This window comes from Lutra lutra, chromosome 11, assembly GCF_902655055.1.
Source record: "Lutra lutra chromosome 11, mLutLut1.2, whole genome shotgun sequence".
Lineage (NCBI taxonomy): Eukaryota > Metazoa > Chordata > Mammalia > Carnivora > Mustelidae > Lutra > Lutra lutra.
The window spans coordinates 80,789,390-80,811,040 of NC_062288.1; the positions used below are offsets into that span (position 1 = coordinate 80,789,390).

General features: G+C 38.3%; 1 protein-coding gene across 4 annotated transcripts in view; it reads right to left on the reverse strand.

Moving 5' to 3' along the window:
* The window catches only part of SLC13A1 (solute carrier family 13 member 1), a 126,574-nt gene that overhangs the window by 2,003 nt on the left and 102,920 nt on the right, over positions 1-21,651 (reverse strand). For 3 of the 4 annotated variants that reach the window (XR_007121476.1, XR_007121475.1, XR_007121477.1), the window contains one exon: positions 6,346-6,411. The exons of the other annotated variant lie outside the window; for it this stretch is intronic. The gene's annotated coding sequence lies outside the window, so the exon portion shown is untranslated. The remainder of the gene's footprint in view (positions 1-6,345; positions 6,412-21,651) is intronic. 4 annotated transcript variants of the gene reach the window in all.

Here is a 21,651-nt window from a genome sequence, read left to right on the forward strand (position 1 = left end):
TTGGGGAAATGTTAAATATAATTAAACTTCCTTTTTCTTGAGACTTTTTGTGATTGTTTGTCTTACAAACCATCCCCAGCTGAATATGATTAAACCAATGAAAAAGGAGTTTGATTGTGGTGGCGATAATAATGGCAGTGGCGTAGGGAGAGGAGTGAAGTCTAGAATAATAATAATAAAAAAAAATAAAGGTGGTATAATTGTCATCACCAGTCATTACCTAATTAGGCTGTCCTACTCTCTTAGAAACGGTAATAGCAAATTTAATAGCTTTATTTATATGTCAAAGATGGATTTCACAGATAACTAGCAAATTGCCTAACACTCTGAAGTTCTAAGTAAATCTCCTGAGTTAAAGTCAGTCTCTACTGGTGATGAAATCCTTTGAGAATTCTGCAATGAGCTGGGTCTCGGGGGAGCTAGATAGGAGAGGCTCTTGCTTATGACAAAAACAAACTTTGATGCCCAAGGAAAATAGTTTTCTCCAAATCAATAGCAAATCAGAACCAGACATAAGTTGATCTTTTGAAGAACTCAGATGTCAGAGTCTGTAACCATTTTGAAGTATCGCAGCTTCACATCAGTCAGAGGTTTTCTTTGAAGATCTGGTCTGAAGCAGTTGCTTCACCTTTTGGAGGTTCCTATGATTTCAAGACCCTAAACTATATAGCAGAATAAACCTAATTTCTGCACGGCTTCAAGGTCAAAAGTCTTTCACATGCATTATTCATTGTTTTGGAGGAAGTTCTTTCTTAGGGGCATCACTGCAATGGGTATCCACCCCCCACCCCCAAGGGCCTATCTTCTCTGAGAGATGAGTATACAAGTTTGAGGTGTAAAGGCATCCCCTCTGTGGTCCCTTTCCAACTACTTCTGAATCATTGTTTTTAGAAAGGCCAGACTTCAGCTTCCTGGTGCATAAAACTCCATGTCCACTGTGAAGTTCAAACATGTTGTTAACATATGTTTCCAGCCTGGAAGCCCCCATCCAGGTTGCTACAAAGGGAACCTCCCAGTTTCTGAGGAATCCACTAAGTGCTTACAGAATCCATAAGAATTCTACTTTGTTAACCTAACAGGCTGCAGACTTACACCTAATAAATATTAGAGATAATGTTTTTAAAACACTTTTTTACTGATAATATCTTATATCGTTAGATATATCGTTAGAACTCTTAATCATTTAGAAAATATATTCACAAGCATTATCTCAATCTATGAACTTCATAGTTACCACCCACCCATCCATTCTTGTATTTATTCAATCAATAATTTTGAGTAGTTACTAAGCACCAGATATACCAATATGAGCTACATATTTATAAACGTATTTTTGAATTGAGAAAATTGAGTACAAGTTTGATTAAATGATTAGTTCAGCATCACAAGAGAGTAACGTTTAGGTCCAGGTCTTGCACACAGAAAGTAAGGCCAATCAAGTACCCTCCTCAGACTTTTAGATCTGAAAAGCCATTTACTCTGGCAGGGCAAATGACTAGGACCCAGTGCCTGTTGCTGCTGAGATAAGTTTGAGCTTTAAGTATTTTTCTTCTTTTTTTTCCTGAGAAGCAAATCTTCCTTCCGTGTAGGTGGGAAGTCTAGCTCAGGAACCAGAAAAACATTGTGGTATCTATGTTTCATCACTTCTCAAAGGAGAGGAAGTAGAAGAGAGAACTTAGGTACACAATGTCAATTTATATCTTGTTATGATACATCAATGGGACTAAAATTATGTGATCATTATTCTTTGATTTGTATGTGCCCTGGAATGTTGGCCTCAAATAAAACTTGTGCTGTTATTTGTTAAATGCATTTCTCCAAGAAGCTTACAATGTTAAAAAACGATTCATCTTTCTAATTTTTATAACATTGTGGTAAGGAAATGGTGGAAGAGGGAATTGAGATGATTTGAACAATGTCAGAGAAACTGTGAGACATAAACTGATATACACATAAACTGATTTAAATACATTCGAATTTAGTCCAAGTATCAGAAAACATGGTAATGTTAATTTTACAACTTTATTAATTAATTCTTGATTATATTGTATTAATTCTAGGTGCACCTTATTATTCTTTTAGAGAATATGACCATGTTTCTTAAGGATATACTTGCGGTTAACTTTTCTTCCAGTATTTATGTATGCCAGCAAGGAAGCATTGCCTTGTATATTGGTCTGGATAGGCCAGGTTGTGCCGTGGTAAAACAGTCATGAATTTCAGTGGTTAAAGACAATAAAGGCTTATTTCTGTATCAAAGCCAGGCAGAGGCCGGCTCTGCTCCCCAGAATCACTGAAGGGTTCTGGTTAAGTGCACAGGAAAATTTCTCCTGCCTCAACCTGGAAGTGACACAGGTGATTTCCATTCACATTTCTTTAGCCAAGACTAGTCCCACGGGCCTGCCTAAATGCAAGATCACCTAGGAAATTTATTTTCCCATGTGTTCAAGGACAGGAGAACTGGATACATAGTATTTATCTCAGTATATTTATAATACTCACAGCACATTGATGGGATTTGACAGTAGAGAAAGATGGAAAAGTATGTAAACCAATTGTCTAACTGAAAGAAAACACAACTGGCTACTTGACACTGTGTATAATTCTTTTTAGTTTAAAGTATCTGTTTCTCAATCCATCTTTCTACATATCATTGATCATGATAAATAATTTTTTTAAAATAATTTCATTATATACTGTATCGCTCACAGTTCTCTAGAGAAACAGAACCAATAGGGTATGTATCTATGTATGGAGAGATACCTATTTTAAGGAATTGACTCATGATTATTGAGGCTGGCAAATCCCAAATCTGCAGGTTGGGCTGGCAGACTGGAGATCCAGAAAGAGCCAACGCTGTACTTCAAGTGCACGGGCCATCTGCTGCAGAATTCCCTCTGACTAAGAGGAGGTCAGGCTACGGTTCTCAGGAATTCTCCTGATGAGACCCATCCACATTGAAGGGGCTAATCAGCTTTATTCTAAGTTACTACTTTAAATGCTAATCTCATCCAAAACAATAATTACCACAGAATTATCCTGAATAATGTCTGAACACATATCTGGACACCATGGCCCAGCCAAGCTGACACATAAAATTAATATCACACATACGTAAATATAATTCCACCAGCTATGGGAGCAAGAAGGATGTGCTTGCCCTTATGATCTGTGCCTTCAGCTTGAACTATTCTTTTATAGCCACATCCAGATTTATGATTCCATAAGAATCAGTGTGTCTAGTAATAATCCCTTCAGAATTACTGAAGATCAGTTTGCTTTTAAACATTAAACTTACAAATGAAGTCTAAAACCTAATGGCACGGCTTCTCCTCATTAGTTCAGTTAATTCCTTGATAGCATTAGCTCTTCTCAGATTCTTAATCACTAACCCATTTCAATCTTCTATAAAAGTTTTCCTCAGATTTTTTTCTTCAAATATGAAAATATTTCTACCCACCTAGATAAAATTTTAAAATGTGCATTAAGATTAGGTTCCTTTCTATGTTAAGAATTAGGTACTTAGACTTAAATAGCATGTTGAAAAGTAGGAAGTGTATTGTTGCCTGAAGAAAAGTCATCCAACTTTTATTAATAGAAGAAAGGAAGAAACTATCACCTATCACATAATAGCTGAAACAGGGGACTTCATGAAATATGTTTTTCTTTTGTGAGGAATACCGATAAGACACTTGATCTGTGTCTCTGAATTAATAAAACAAGTGTAATCATGTTGTCACCTATTTCTAGAGCATTGGATGAGGATTAACAAGATAATGTTGGTAAATTGCTTGGCGAATCCCAGATGCAGGACCGTGGGTGAGAAAGTAGTTAGCAAAGCACCGATGACAATACACTCATATGTGTGCAGACAAGTACACACACTTCTAAGGTACACTTACGTGTACATATGCATCATAATGTGTTCTACATGTTCCTACGTCATCTGGGTTCTCAGCCTTGGCACTGTTGGCATGTTGGGTCAGACAGTTTGTTGCGGGGGTGTTCTGGGCATCGTAGGACATCTCGCAGCATGTATTGGTCTCTACCCACTGCAGGCTAGTGGTACCCCTCGCTTCAGCTGTGACAACCAAAAATGTCTCCAGACATTGTCAAATGTCCTCTGGAGGGCAAACCACCAGTTTAGAGGTTAAGACAGAATCAATGGCAGGGAGTTAAAATATGAGAAAATTCATAAATTAGGCTAAAAGGGAGCTTTTAAATTAAAAAGAGAATACAAGTTTTTTTTTTTTAAAAGTGATAGCTTAAAGGAGACTTTAAAACTTGATATGTTGATCCCCCAAATTTATAGTGGAGGAAAAAAGGACAAAAATGACTAAGATAATTTTGAACAAAATTGGCAGGGGAAGTGCCCTTTTGATTAATTGTTATATTAATTATGGCAGGGTGCTATTGAAATAGGAATAGGCAAATAGCCCAATGGAACATGATCAAGGATCTAGAAACATACACAGACACAAGATGTCCCTTAACATTTGTAGGATCTAGTGCAACCGTGCAAATGGAAACCCATATGTCATTTAATTAAGTGAGTAAACAATTAAGTGAAATATATTTTATCTTTCTAATTTGACATATACACATTTATATGTATATATACTTGGAAGGCAAAATTGGAATTTATAATTCTTGGACTCCTGGAGTTCCATCTCAGAATGTGGTGGTATAGGAGGAGCAAGCCTCAGACTCCAGCTCCTGAATCTCAGCCTAACCCTATTCTCTTCCCATTCCCAAAGGTCTCATGCACACCCATGTATGGACATCAGGACCCCAGCCTGTATATCCAAACTCTTTCCGCAAATCCGCCAACACAGCATCACTTGGCCAGCCCTCAGGCTTATTGTGGTATGGTCTGCCCTTGGGAGAAGCACATTGTGCAGGCCATGTAAGTGGGCCCAGAGTTGTTTGGGCATGGAATTCTGGGATCCAGGGTCTCTACCACTAGCTAGGTTTAAAACTGTGACATGGGCTCTGGGTGGGTCAGTCTCTTTCCTTGCTGTCTCCTCTTACCTTAGGAAGGGATGTGGCTGGGGGCACCTGAGTGGCTCAGTGGGTTAAAGCCTCTGCCTTTGGCTCAGATCATGATCCCAGGGTCCTGGGATCGAGCTCCACATCAGGCTCTCTGCTCAGCAGGGAGCCTGCTTCCTCCTCTCTCTCTCTCTGCCTGTCTCTCAGCCTACTTGTGATCTCTATCTGTCAAATAAATAAACAAAATCTTAAAAAAAAAAAAAGGAAGGGATGTGGCTGGAGGGGGACAAAAGAAGACCCTTTGAAGCATGGGCCCTAAGCTAAAGGCTCCCCTTCTTGAAGTCTGTGGTATTGTACAAACATATGAGGAACATAAGGAAATTTTTTTTAAGACTTATTTGACAAAGAAAGAGACAGCAAGAAAGGGAACACAAGCAGGGGGAGTGGGAGAGGGACAAGCGGGCTTCCCCCTGAGCAGAAAGCCTGATGTGGGCTCGAAGCCAGGACCCTGGGATCATGACCTGAGCTGCCAAAGGTAGACACTTAATGACTGAGCCAACCAGGCATCCCGGGAAATGTTCTTATATGACAGAGTCTTTCAAACCAGTGGGGAAAGATAAGGGCATTCAACAAATGGTACTGGAATAATTGATCATTTATATAGAAAAAATAAAATTATACCTTTTTCTTATAGCAGCATAAAATAAATTCAAAGCTATATTAAATACCAAAATATTAGAAGCAAAGATTTAGAGCATTTTTTTAAATTTTTTTTAAATTTTTTCAGCATAACAGTATTCATTATTTTTGCACCACACCCAGTGCTCCATGCAATCCGTGTCCTCTACAATACCCACCACCTGGTGCCCCCAACCTCCCACCCCCCACCCCTTCAAAATTCTCAGATCGTTTTTCAGAGTCCATAGTCTCTCATGGTTCACCTCCCCTTCCAATTTCCCTCAACTCCCTTCTCCTCTCCATCTCCCCTTGTCCTCCATACTATTTGTTAGAGAGCATTTTTTTTTTAAATATCAGAGAATGACTATGATCTCAGACCATCATGTTGATCCACAGGGGAATTCAGACAGATACAACACAAAATCTATCACCACAGGTTCATAATTGATATCCTGGTGAGAAGTTTAACAGAATATTTAGTTGCTCTGTAAACATTCACTAGAACACAGTTTAGGGCCTCAATTCAAAGATATTAATTTGTTTTAATGAACAATGTAACTGTTGTGGCCACCCTAAGGGGTCAGGATTGACTGTCTCCCTCCTCCTCAAATTTAGTTCCTATGTCAGGCTGATAAGCCACACAAGCACCAAGAGCGTATGAAAAGTTGTATTACTCACATAATGAAGCTTTCTGAGGAGAGCAGGGCAGGCACCCAAGCAGATCAAAAAACCTAGAAGCCCAGTCTAATAAGGAGAAAAAAACATTAGACAAATCCCAATAAAGTGACATTCTACAAACTACCTGACCAGTACCTCTCAACACAGTCAAGATCGTTAAAACAAAGAAAGTCTGATAAATTGTTAGCAGAGCCCAAGGAGATATGACAACTTAATGTGGTCTTATCCTGGAACAGAAACAGGACATTAGGTAAAACTAGGAAATGCGATTAAAGAATGTACTTAAGTTAATAATAATGTATCTATATTGGTTCATTAATTGTAATATACCATACTAATTAAGGAGTCAATGATAGGGGACACTGGGTGCACAACACAAATATTATACTGTCTTTGCGATTTTCTATAAATCTAAAATTATTCTAAAAATAGATCTTATTTAAAAACTGTGTTAAAACTTTATTTAGATGTAGTGTTCAATAATTTGTCAATTGCATATAACACCCAGTGCTCATCACATCATGTGCCCTCCTTAATGCCCAATCACCCAATTATAATAATGAATCATTGCCAACGATCTCAGTGTATATTGGTATAGGAAAGGCAAATGCTTCATGGACTATTCTTAAAAAGGTATTTTCTACATTCATTATAAACCAATGAAATATGCTATCATGTCATATTTTGAATATATATTGTTAAAGGAAATATATATACTGAAGAAGGAAGTATGAAGATAAACAAATGAGAAGTCAATTTTTTTTTTTAATTTTTAAATTTTTTTATTTTTTCAGCATAACAATATTCATTATTTTTGCACCACACCCAGTGCTCCATGCAATCCGTGCCCTCTACAATACCCACCACCTGGTGCCCCCAACCTCCCACCCCCCACCCCTTCAAAATTCTCAGATCGTTTTTCAGAGTCCATAGATGAGAAGTCAATTTTAAGTCTTATTTACCTCATCATGAAAACAGATCCCTAAAATGATTATGGCAATGTTTTAGTTGATGTAATTTGAGTAACAATAGAAAAATTTTTAAAAGTTTCATTAAATAGTTTTTGACAATTCACAACGATCTTTCTTTCGCTGATAAAAATTAGCAAAATTTTATTTTATTGACACGGGCAAAAGTAGTTTGGCAAATACTGAGAAAATGACAAAATTTAGAATTAAATTTCATTCAAGTTCATACTGTCTAGATTCCTTGAATTTATTGAGATTCTATCTTGAGAAAAATGATATTTGTCAAACAATGTTTGAAGACAAGGACTGTTTTGTTTCATTTTCATTTCTGTAACCCCAGTCCTCTGCACAATCATTCCAATATTGCTGAAGGAAAGCATGAGAAGTGCATTTCGGTCACTATCATCTAAATGCCTGACTAGAGCTAGCTGTTAAGTCTTGGTGGGCTCTAATGCAAGACTCTTCATCATTTTAACATTATTCCCATCTACTGAATTATTAAGCATTTTGTCAATCTGATCAATTTAAAAAATATATTCTACTTGCTTTTTTAAATGTAAAATTTTAAAAGGTATTTTGTCACAGTAGCCACCCTTGTTTTCTGTAATTATTTATCTTCTGTAAATTAGATTAATGGTATCTATAATTACAGTTAAATGTAATATATATTAGTGGTCCTTAACTGGAGTAATTCTGTCCCCCAGGGCATATTTGACATAGTCCAGAGGTAACGACGGTTGTCACAAATGGAGGACGTCTGCTCCTGGCATCTAGAGGGTAGAGGCCAGAAAAGCTGCTACACATCCTGCAAACACAGGACAGCTCTGCACATAAAAGACTTACCTGGACTACGATGCCGTAGTTATGTTGTTGGGAAACCCTGTTCTATACTGCAGGGAGAAGGAAAGACATTCAAAGACCAACTAGTAAACTAGTTCTCCCCATCGAGCGAATGTGTAACAGAAATCAGAATCTCCCAGAATGAGAGATGTCAATGCACATGGAAGGGCTGCATGTTTTCTTTGTTTGTTTTACTTCCTTCCCCCGTAAGTTTGGCAGAAGTGCCGTTGTCCTCTTCCCTGTGTTTTAAGGAATGGGAAGTGGGGCAGAGCTGGGCTCAGGGCAGACACTCACCTCCATAGTGATTAGAAAGGAGGAGTTTTTGCCTAGAATAGAGAAGACTAAGAATTTGACTCAAAAGGGAATGAAAACTCCGAATTCTTTGGCCCTGCAAACCACAGATACATCACACAGCTAACAAAGGAACCGCACACAGGCAGGCAGCAACATTGGGAAGTGGCTCAGCTCGCAGGAAAACTCAGGGTCAGATCCTCCCTCCATAGAGGGCCTGGGGACTGTAGATGTACTTTCTGTTATTTGAGCACAAACAAAAACCATCCGATAAAGATGCAAAAGCAGTGAGTGTAGCTTTAGTAAATAACACCCAATGAATGAAGAAGGAAAAAAAATAATAAAAAAAAATCCTGTGAGGATCATTTGTAATCTTCTACAGTCACTGGTGTGATTTTAAGTGTATTAAAGCCCAAATAATAAATTATGTTTGCCTGCCTTTGCATATTTTTCCATAGGCTATGCAAATAATAACTGAAATTATGCTAATCTAATCTGTTGTGACAATCTTAACTTAATCTTAACCGTAAGGGCAAGAGGAAAATGCTGAAAACTTGTTTCTCACTAATCCTGCTGCCGCTGAATCTGAATTAAATTAATTTTCCACCTTTAACAAACCGGTGAGGCAAACGTCAAATATATCTCACCGTAGGAAGGTTAAAAATGTTTTTATGACTACTCTGAATAAAATCTCTGCATCCAAAATATGTGAGTAAGCACATGGAAATCCCCCAGAACCGTGCCTGCTCCGTAAAATGTGTGAGCTACTCTTTTTATTAATGCTGGGCCCCAAAGACAGCTTCAAGTCTAGTAAGTGTCTTGTGACTAGCTGAGTGAAGACAGTGTAAGTGCGGTGGTCTAGTCCAGAAGTTCTCATGTGACCGGTGCTGAACATCATGGAGAAATATCTGGGGGGAAACCTGGAGATACCAGGACCAGGAACAACAAGTGCACAATTGTCATTCGTTGTGTCTAGCAAATGTTATTCAAGCAACCCCTTTTCTGAGTCAGGAAAAGATTAAGTAATCTGGATAGGAACAAAAATCTAAGTAAGAAAAATCAGTGACACATGCCATCTCCTCTCAAGAACAGATGAGATGACATCTTTCAGCCATTTTGAAACAGGTGAAGGGAAGCATGTACTGATTATAGTGAATCAGTTAAACATCATATGGAATTCCACAGGAAAAGTAGCTCAGGGAAAAGTATTTGTTCTGATGATAACATCAGAAATATAAAATCACCAAGTGACCTATAAAAATAAGACTGTAGACTCTTATTAAAGTACATAAAACAGGATCTGAAAAAATGTAGTACAAAAGAAAATGCAAATTGAATATAATCACAAATCAGTTGGTAGCAATAAATGCTGACAACATAGAGATGTTACTGGCAAGTAATATCTAGAACATATGTAACAAAAACAACATATGGTTCACATTGTATTACCAATTACTAGAAATGTTTTTAAAACTTGTAAACATATGGTGTTATTTTAAACTATCTTTTTTTTGTTTACTAATTATATTACATTGTCATCATGAAGCATTGTCTACGATTGATTTGTTGTAGTTTATTGAGATGTTTTGTGAAATAGTTCATGATCAATTTGTAAAAAAAATACTGGAGAGTTGGACACAGTTACAAATATAGTAGACAAAATAACAGGATCATATTGAAAAATTTATTTCACTAATATTGAAAACTAAGGTAGAAGTCATTCATAACAAAATTTTAAAAATCTGAATTGATTTGTAACAACAAAGCAGAATTAAATCTATTTACTAACCAAAAATCTAGTTGGGCAGAGGGATGGAGAGATGGACAGACATGCAATGAAACAAGTAGAGTAAAATGTTAGTGAGCAGGAGGAGGGGCGAAGGGAGAGAATCTTCAAGCAGACTCCTTGAGATCATGACTTGAGCCGAAATCAAGAGTTGAATACTTAACCTACTGAGCCACCCAGACACCCCTCGATCATATTTCAATAATATTGTATAAACACGTTTATATTATTCTTTTACCCTCCCACCTCAGGCTTTCATATCCCACTCACTCATTCAAAAGAATTTGGTCATACCTTCTTTAAAATCAACCTATCAATGAGCTTTTCATATAAAAAAAGATCTTTGAGCACCCACATTTATCCAAAACATGAAAATGTGGGTTAAATGTTCTCTTCCAGAAAAAAAACTGATTTTTTTCCCCTATGAGTGACAGAAATATTTATGACAATGATACATTTTCACAGAGAATTCCTAGAACCCCTCACAAGGTCTTGCTTTAAAATAATGCTCTGTACAACAGGCTGAATCAGCCCCCAACTAATTCTAATGGGAATCTCCCTCTAAATGGGAGTGGCAGTGGTGCGGGGGTGGAGCTGATTTTCCAACTCTTCCTAGAATGTTTGTATATACGCTGATAGGCATTAAGAACGAAACTTGGGAGACAGAGGGCACCATTAAATCAGCATTTGTCATATTTTTTTCCTAAGGGAATTTTTTAAAGAGGGGATTAGAAAATGTCAGTAAGAAAATTTTGGAAAGTCTAATTCACAAGCTGACATTTTTTTCATGGAGAAGAGTTAGAAGATGCACTGATGATTGCTTTGATAGTTCAGATATTGTTGCTTTGCTTCTTAGGAGCACTTAATCAGACTCTCCTAAGAAGGAACAAGGTGAAAAATCTCTGAAAATGTGAAATTATGGTGTGATGCATATTTCAATTCACACAGACATTCTGAGTGCTTTGTAAAAAGGTACTCTATCAGTTACTCAGACAGTTAGAATGAAAAACAGACGGATTGTGAAGAATAAAAACAAGAGGAGGAAAATGAGGCTCCATACTGCTCCTGAATGTGCCGTGTTGCATTCCTCTCTTCAGTTCGCCCAAGTTCAGGTGCAGCTGAGAAGTGATGTCTGCACTTCTAACAGTCAATCTGTCAGCAGCACCTTCCATTCCAACCTCCATCTCCATATTTATTGTTCATCGCAAATTACTGTTTGAGTAGGGCTCAGAACGATGCCAGTAATAAATATTTATAACTACTCCCACAAAACTCTTACCACTTCAGTAAGTGCAACATCATGGACACTGCAGAGGGGCTCAAGGCACAGCTTGCCAGCTTCTGTGGCCAAAGACATTTTAGGAATTTCACTGGACCTTAGAGGGACCTAATTCAGCACAAAGCAAAGTTTTTTTGTTTTTGTTTTTTTTAAAGATTTATTTATTTATTTATTTATTTGACACAGAGAGAGAGACAGCAAGAGAGGGAACACAAGCAGTGGGGAGAGGGAGAGGGAGAAACAGGCTCCTTGCAAAGCAGGAAGCCTGATGCAGGGCTGGATCCCAGGACCCTGGGATCATGACCTGAGCTCAGCCACCCAGGTACCCCAAGTTTGTTCTTTTTTAATGCTGAGTGATGTTTTGTGGTATGGATGTGTCACAGTTTGCTTAACCATTCACACTTTGAGGGACAGCTAGGTTGTTTCCAAGTTTTGACTTTGACTAGTCATTTGTATGTAGATTTTTGTACGAACATACATTTTCATTTCTCTGAAATAAATGTTCAGGATTGCAGTTGCTGGGTCATCCAGCAGTTTGGTGTACAATCTTTTGTTAAGAAGTTGTCAATTTGTTTTCCAGACTGGCTGTACTATTTGTATTCCCACACACTGTCTGAGTGTCTGAGTGATTGGGTTTCTCCACATCCTTACCAGCATTTGGTGCTGTCATTATTCTTTATTTTAGCCATTCTGACATGGGTGTAGGAATATCTCACTGTTTTTTTAATTTGCATTTACCTAATGGATGATGATGTTGAACATCTTTTCATGTGCTTATTTAACATCTGTATATTCTCTTCTGTGAAGTGTTATCTTCGTATCATTTGCCCACTTTCTAATTGGATTGTTTGTTTACTAAGTTTTAAGTGTTCTTCACCCATTATCAGTATTATTCTTTGTGGTTTGCAAATATCTTCTCTCATTTCATGGTTTGTTTCTTCATTCTCTTAATTGGATATTTGTTGAACAAATATAAATTTTAAATTTTGATGTCCATTTATTAACTTTTGCTTTCATGGATTATAGTTTTGGTGTTAAGCACAAGAGCTCTTTGGGGCACCTGTGTGGTTAAGCATCTGCCTTCATCTGAGGTCATGATCCCAAGGTCCTGGGATCAAGTCCTGCATCAGGCTTCCAGCTCAGCAGGGAGTCTGCTTCTCTCTTTGCCTCTTCCCTTTCCCCTGTTTGTGCTCTCTCTCTCAAATAAATAAATAAATAAATAAATAAATAAATAAATAAAATAATTTTTTAAAAAAAGTCTAAGAACTCTTTGCTAAGTCCTAATTCCATGAAGATTATTTTCCATGTTTTCCCCTAAATGTTTTAGAATTTTATACACTTTACATTTAGAATTTTACATTTATGCATTTAAGTTCATGATCAATCTTGAGCTAATTTTCATACAAAGTATGAAGCTTAGGTCAAAGTTTTGTTTGTTTTGTTTTCTGTTTTTGTCTTTGGGTGTTCACTTCTCCAGCACCATTTGCTGGAAAGGCTATCTTTCTTCCATTAAATTGCTTTTGTATCTTTGTCAAAAATCACATTTGGGGCCCCTGGGTGGCTTAGCCGTTAAGCATCTGCCTTTGGTTCAGGTCATGATCCCAGGGTCCTGGGATCAAGCCCCGCATTGGGCTCCCTGCTCAGTGGGAAGCTTGTTTCTTCCTCTCACACTCCCCTTGCTTGTGTTTGCTCTCTCACTATCTATCTCTCTGTCAAATAAATAAATAAAATTTAAAAAAAATTTTTTTTAATTTTTAAAAAAGTTTTTAAAGATTTTAAAAAATAAGCATATTTATGTGGAACTACTTATGGGTTTTTATTCTGTGCCAACTGTATATACCCATGTCTTTCCCAATACCACATAGTCTTGATTACTATATCCAAATAGTAAGTCTTGAAGTTGGGTAAATTATCTAGTCTGGCTCTGTTGTGACGCTCAAAAATCTAAATATAAAGTCTATTTTACATTTCTTTGAATATTCTCACTGGATATATGAGCCACTTTACAACTGATTCAATGTCCATAATCTTTGGATAATGGATTCAGAGGAGAATGCATCAGATGCAATAGTACTATCATAGCCACTAGTACTTGCGTGTGGAGTTATTGTCTCTGCTTTCCATATAGGTTTTCCCAGGAAAACCCGTCCAGGATTACCAGTTAAAAATGCTCTTTCTTGGAACCTTGTTTTATATTTTGTAAAGTACTTGGCTAATGATAGATTTTAAAAAGCAAGCCACTAGAAATGTTCAAAATGTGCTTTAGGGAATTGTATATAGTTGTGTTTCTTTGTTTACATTCTTTAGTCAAATGAATCTATGAAGATAAAGAAGATGGATACAGGAGATGGAATGTGCATAGTGGTCAGTGGGACTTCTGTCTCCATGGGAAGACTGAGGTTCTTTATAACCTTCAGAGTTCTGGCTTTACAAAAAAAAGAGAGGAAAAAGAAGTAAATACAAGTAACAGTAGCTTTCAATAATAGATTAACTATAAAACTGCTTTTAACTCAAAGTATAAAATATCGAGCACATTAAATCCACATACAGTCCTGACTACAGATGCAATAAAAGAATTCAAATTCCAGTTCTGATGATGGATTCTGGCCCTGTTCAAATTCTAAGGAGGGCCCATGAATAGGTTCTGTATGGAGGAGGATGAGGGCATGTCAGAGGGACCTACTGGATTCTCTGAGGAGAGGAATGCTTGCTCTCAGTGGACCCCCAGCTCTGACTGAAAACAATTACTTTCCCAGCTGAGATGGAGACTAAAAGTTTATGGAGAACATAAATGGAGAACGATATCAAGGACTGTAGCCAAGAATGGATTCCCAGACCCCGAGGAATTACCTGTCATTATTTATTATTCACTTAACAATTTTAAGATGATCTACCCAAAAAGCCCTATGGCTGTGAAGATAAAATATTCTTTTTTTTTTAATTTTATTTTTTATAAACATATATTTTTATCCCCAGGGGTACAGGTCTGTGAATCGCCAGGTTTACACACTTCACAGCACTCACCATAGCACATACCCTCCCCAATATCCATAACCCCACCCCCCCTCTCCCAACCCCCCTCCCCCCATCAACCCTCATTTTGTTTTGTGAGATTAAGAGTCACTTATGGTTTGTCTCCCTCCCAATCCCATCTTGTTTCATTTACTCTTCTCCTACCCCCTTAACCCCCCATGTTGCATCTCCTCTCCCTCATATCAGGGAGATCATATGATAGTTGTCTTTCTCCGATTGACTTATTTCGCTAAGCATGATACCCTCTAGTTCCATCCACGTCGTCGCAAATGGCAAGATTTCATTTCTTTTGATGGCTGCATAGTATTCCATTGTGTATATATACCACCTCTTCTTTATCCATTCGTCTCTTGATGGACATCTAGGTTCTCCATAGTTTGGCTATTGTAGACATTGCTGCTATAAACATTCGGGTGCACGTGCCCCTTCGGATCACTACGTTTGTATCTTTAGGGTAAATACCCAGCAGTGCAATTGCTGGGTCATAGGGTAGTTCTATTTTCAACATTTTGAGGAACCTCCATGCTGTTTTCCAGAGTGGTTGCACCAGCTTGCATTCCCACCAACAGTGTAGGAGGGTTCCCCTTTCTCCGCATCCTCGCCAGCATCTGTCATTTCCTGACTTGTTAATTTTAGCCATTCTGACTGGTGTGAGGTGATATCTCATTGTGGTTTTGATTTGTATTTCCCTGATGCCGAGTGATATGGAGCACTTTTTCATGTGTCTGTTGGCCATCTGGATGTCTTCTTTGCAGAAATGTCTGTTCATGTCCTCTGCCCATTTCTTGATTGGATTATTTGTTCTTTGGGTGTTGAGTTTGCTAAGTTCTTTATAGATTTTGGACACTAGCCCTTTATCTGATATGTCATTTGCAAATATCTTCTCCCATTCTGTCAGTTGTCTTTTGGTTTTGTTCACTGTTTCCTTTGCTGTGCAAAAGCTTTTGATCTTGATAAAATCCCAATAGTTCATTTTTGCCCTTGCTTCCCTTGCCTTTGGTGATGTTCCTAGGAAGATGTTGCTGCGGCTGACGTCGAAGAGGTTGCTGCCTGTGTTCTCCTCGAGGATTTTGATGGATTCCTTTCTCACATTGAGATCCTTCATCCATTTTGAGTCTATTTTCGTGTGTGGTGTAAGGAAATGATCCAATTTCATTTTTCTGCATGTGACTGTCCAATTTTCCCATCACCATTTATTGAAGAGACTGTCTTTTTTCCATTGGACATTCTTTCCTGCTTTGTCGAAGATGAATTGACCATAGAGATGAGGGTCTATTTCTGGGCTCTCTATTCTGTTCCATTGATCTATGTGTCTGTTTTTATGCCAGTACCATGCTGTCTTGATGATGACAGCTTTGTAATAGAGCTTGAAGTCCGGAATTGTGATGCCACCAACTTTGGCTTTCTTTTTCAATATTCCTTTGGCTATTCGAGGTCTTTTCTGGTTCCATATAAATTTTAGGATTATTTGTTCCATTTCTTTGAAAAAAAATGGATGTTACTTTGATAGGAATTGCATTAAATGTGTAGATTGCTTTAGGTAGCATAGACATTTTCACCATATTTATTCTTCCAATCCAGGAGCATGGAACATTTTTCCATTTCTTTGTGTCTTCCTCAATTTTTTTCATGAGTACTTTATAGTTTTCTGAGTATAGATTCTTAGTCTCTTTGATTAGGTTTATTCCTAGGTATCTTATAGTTTTGGGTGCAATTGTAAATGGGATGGACTCCTTAATTTCTCTTTCTTCTGTCTTGTTGTTGGTGTAGAGAAATGCAACTGATTTCTGTGCATTGATTTTATATCCAGACACTTGACTGAATTCCTGTACAAGTTCTAGCAGTTTTGGAGTGGAGTCTTTTGGGTTTTCCACATATAGTATCATATCATCTGCAAAGAGTGATAGTTTGACTTCTTCTTTGCCGATTTGGATGCCTTTAATTTCCTTTTGTTGTCTGATTGCTGAGGCTAGGACTTCTAGTACTATGTTGAATAGCAGTGGTGATAACGGACATCCCTGCCGTGTTCCTGACATTAACGGAAAGCTTTCAGATTTTCTCCATTGAGAATGATATTTGCGGTGGGTTTTTCATAGATGGCTTTGATAATATTGAGGTATGTGCCGTCTATCCCTACCCTTTGAAGAGTTTTGATCAGGAAGGGATGCTGTACTTTGTCAAATGCTTTTTCAGCATCTATGGAGAGTATCATATGATTCTTGTTCTTTCTTTTATTAATGTGTTGTATCACATTGATTGATTTGCGGATGTTGAACCAACCTTGCAGCCCTGGAATAAATCCCACTTGGTCGTGGTGAGTAATCCTTTTAATGTACTGTTGAATCCTATTGGCTAGTATTTTGGTGAGAATTTTTGCATCTGTGTTCATCAAGGATATTGGTCTGTAGTTCTCTTTTTTGATGGGATCCTTGTCTGGTTTTGGGATCAAGGTGATGCTCGCCTCATAAAATGAGTTTGGGAGTTTTCCTTCCATTTCTATTTTTTGGAACAGTTTCAGGAGAATAGGAATTAGTTCTTCTTTAAATATTTGGTAGAATTCCCCCGGGAAGCCATCTGGCCCTGGGCTTTTGTTTGTTTGGAGATTTTTGATGACTGTTTCAATCTCCTTACTGGTTATGGGTCTGTTCAGGCTTTCTATTTCTTCCTGGTTCAGTTGTGGTAGTTTATATGTCTCTAGGAATGCATCCATTTCTTCCAGATTGTCAAATTTGTTGGCGTAGAGTTGCTCATAGTATGTTCTTATAATTGTCTGTATTTCTTTGGTGTTCGTTGTGATCTCTCCTCTTTCATTCATGATTTTATTTATTTGGGTCCTTTCTCTTTTCTTTTTGATAAGTCTGGCCAGGGGTTTATCAATCTTATTAATTCTTTCAAAGAACCAGCTCCTAGTTTCGTTGATTTGTTCTATTGTTTTTTTGGTTTCTATTTCATTGATTTCTGCTCTGATCTTTATGATTTCTCTTCTCCTGCTGGGTTTAGGGTTTCTTTCTTGTTCTTTCTCCAGCTCCTTTAGGTGTAGGGTTAGGTTGTGTACCTGAGACCTTTCTTGTTTCTTGAGAAAGGCTTGTACCACTATCTATTTTCCTCTCAGGACTGCCTTTGTTGTGTCCCACAGATTCTGAACTGTTGTGTTTTCATTATCATTTGTTTCCATAATTTTTTTCAATTCTTCTTTAATTTCCTGGTTGACCCATTCATTCTTTAGAAGGATGCTGTTTAGTCTCCATGTATTTGGGTTCTTTCCAAATTTCCTCTTGTTATTGAGTTCTAGCTTTAGAGCATTGTGGTCTGAAAATATGCAGGGAATGATCCCAATCTTTTGATACCGGTTGAGACTTGATTTAGGACCAAGAATATGATCTATTCTGGAGAATGTTCCATGTGCACTAGAGAAGAATGTGTATTCTGTTGCTTTGGGATGAAATGTTCTGAATATATCTGTGATGTCCATCTGGTCCAGTGTGTCATTTAAGGCCTTTATTTCCTTGTTGATCTTTTGCTTGGATGATCTGTCCATTTCAGTGAGGGGAGTGTTAAAATCCCCTACTATTATTGTATTATTGTCGATGTGTTTCTTTGATTTTGTTATTAATTGGTTTATATAGTTGGCTGCTCCCATGTTAGGGGCATAGATATTTAAAATTGTTAGATCTTCTTGTTGGACAGTCCCTTTGAGTATGATATAGTGTCCTTCCTCATCTCTTATTATAGTCTTTGGCTTAAAATCTAATTGATCTGATATAAGGATTGCCACTCCTGCTTTCTTCTGATGTCCATTAGCATGGTAAATTCTTTCCCACCCCCTCACTTTAAACCTGGAGGTGTCTTCAGGTTTAAGATGAGTTTCTTGTAGGCAACATATAGATGGGTTTTGTTTTTTTATCCATTCTGATACCCTGTGTCTTTTGATTGGGGCATTTAGCCCATTAACATTCAGGGTAAGTATTGAGAGATATGAATTTAGTGCCATTGTATTGCCTGTAAGGTGACTGTTGTTGTATATTGTCTCTGTTTCTTTCTGATCTACTACTTTGAGGGTCTCTCTTTGCTTAGAGGACCCCTTTCAATATTTCCTGTAGAGCTGGTTTGGTATTTGCAAATTCTTTCAGTTTTTGTTTGTCCTGGAAGCTTTTAATCTCTCCTTCTATTTTCAATGATAGCCTAGCTGGATATAGTATTCTTGGCTGCATGTTTTTCTCATTTAGTACTCTGAATATATCATGCCAGCTCTTTCTGGCCTGCCAGGTCTCTGTGGACAAGTCTGCTGCCAATCTAATATTTTTACCATTGTACATTACAGAATTCTTTTCCCGGGCTGCTTTCAGGATCTTTTCTTTGTCACTAAGACTTGTAAATTTTCCTATTATGTGACGGGGTGTGGACCTATTCTTATTGATTTTGAGGGGGGTTCTCTGAACCTCCCGGATTTTGATGCTTGTTCCCTTTGCCATATTGGGGAAATTCTCTCCAATAATTCTCTCCAACATACCTTCTGCTCCCCTCTCTGTTTCCTCTTCTTCTGGAATCCCAATTATTCTAATGTTGTTTCTTTTTATGGTGTCACTTATCTCTCGAATTCTCCCCTCATGGTCCAGTAGCTGTTTGTCCCTCTTTTGCTCAGCTTCTTTATTCTCTGTCATTTGGTCTTCTACATCGCTAATTCTTTCTTCTGCCTCATTTATCCTAGCAGTGAGAGCCTCCATTTTTGATTGCACCTCATTAATAGCTTTTTTTATTTCAACTTGGTTAGATTTTAGTTCTTTTATTTCTCCAGAAAGGGCTTTTATATCTCCCGAGAGGGTTTCTCTAATATCTTTCATGCCTTTTTCGAGCCTGGCTAGAACCTTGAGAATCGTCATTCTGAACTCTAGATCTGACATATTACCAATGTCTGTATTGATTAGGTCCCTAGCCTTTGGTACTGCCTCTTGTTCTTTTTTTTGTGGAGAATTTTTCTGCCTTGTCATTTTGTCCAGATTAAGAGTATATGAAGGAGCAAGTAAAATACTAAAAGGGTGGCAACAACCCCAGGAAAATATGCTTTAGCCAAATCAGAAGAGATCCCAAATCGTGAGCGGGGAGAATGGGGATAAAAAGGGGTTCAGAAAGAAAAAAAAAAGAAACTATTAAAAAAAGAAAGCCAATAAAAAATATAAAAAGGAAAAAAATATATATATATATTAAATAAACTAGTTTAAAAACGTTAAAAAAGGGGCGCCTGGGTGGCTCAGTGGGTTAAGCCGCTGCCTTCGGCTCAGGTCATGATCTCAGGGTCCTGGGATCGAGCCCCGCATCAGGCTCTCTGCTCAGCAGGGAGCCTGCTTCCTCCTCTCTCTCTACCTGCCTCTCTGCCTGCTTGTGATCTCTCTCTGTCAAATAAATAAATAAAATCTTAAAAAAAATGTTAAAAAAGAAAACGGTAAAAGTTAAAAAAATTTAGCAGAAGAAGAGAAAAAAAAATTGAAAAAGAAAAAAAATTAATTTAACTGCAAGGCTAAAGAATCATGGGGAGAAAGCCATGAGTTCCGTGCTTTGCTTTCTTCTCCTCTGGAATTCCGCTGCTCTCCTTGGTATTGAAACTGCACTCCTTGGTAGGTGAACTTGGTCCTGGCTGGGTTTCTCGTTGATCTTCTGGGGGAACGGGCCTGTTGTAGTGATTCTCAAGCGTCTTTGCCCCAGGCGGAGTTGCACCGCCCTTACCCGGGGCTGGGCTGAGTAATCCGCTCGGGTTTGCTGGGTTTGCTTTCGGGAGCTTTTGCTCCCTGAGCGCTTTCCGTAGAGTTCTGGAAGACGGGAATGAAGATGGCGGCCTCCTGGTCTCCAGCCCGGAGGAGCCGAGAGCCCGGGGCCCCACTCCTCAGTGCGCCCTCAGAGAACAGCGCCCAATTACTCCCGTCACCCTGGCCTCCGGCCGCGCTCCGAGCTGACCGAGCCTGCGACCGGTTCAAGGTAACCCCGAGCTGAGAGCTCACTCCTCGGCTCTGTCTCTGTAGCCGGCTTCCCTGTTCTAATACCGGTAAGCTCTGCGACACTCAGACACCCCCGATCCTTCTGTGACCCTGTGGGACCTGAGGCCGCGCTGACCCCGCCTGGGCTTCACCCCAGTTAAGCCTCTGGAGCGATGTCCCTCAGTGGAACAGACTTTTAAAAGTCCTGATTTTGTGCTCCGTTCCTCCGCCACTCGCCAGGAGCCGGCCCCTCCCCCCGCGGTCTATCTTCCAGTCGCTATGGATTCACTTCTCCTACCTTTCAGATAGTGGTTGATTTTCTGTTTCTAGAATTGCTGTTCTTCTTCTCTTCAATCTCCCGTTGGATTTGTAGGTGTTTGCAATCTTTAGATAAGCTATTTAGCTGATCTCCCGCTACCTGAAGTAGTCTCAGCCTGCTACTTCTCCGCCATCTTGACTCCTCCTCTCAAGATAAAATATTCTTGTCAGATTACAACCTCTGTTAGAGAACTGTCTCAGATTGAACTTACCTTGGGGCTGAATTATTCTCTGAGCAACTTCCCCTAGATTTTAAACTTGCTTATCCCTTAATTATTTTTACATGTAAACAACAATAACAAAATGAGTTATATGTGTCCTAGCATCCTTTCAAGTATGGCTAAAACATCTTCAGTTTGGAATTAAAATAACAATTAAAACTATAGCAAACAATTTAGGACATTAATTTTAGATAGCTATCAGAGTATTGAAGTTGAATAAAAAGCAGAAAGGGGATTCTTACACATTTTTTCTATGCTCTAGACTCCCTTCATCTTAAATTTTAAACCAGAATGCAGGTCTGACCATTGTCCTCCATTTCACATTTGGATTATTTAAGTGCACATTAGTTATTTCTTCATGTAGTAATAAATAAGTAGTAAATAAATCTCAAACTCAAAAAATTCAAAATGGTTTTCATAAAGTCACCCTCTGCTTCCCAATACCATCATAGAGGCTCCTCATCCAGTATTTACTTTATGATCTAAGAGCTGCATTATACACCAGTGATTAAAATTGGAGACTTCAGAGCCATCCAGTTAACTCAACTTGTTCTGATTCCAACATTACTAGGGGAAAAAAATTATAATTAAATCTGACTCT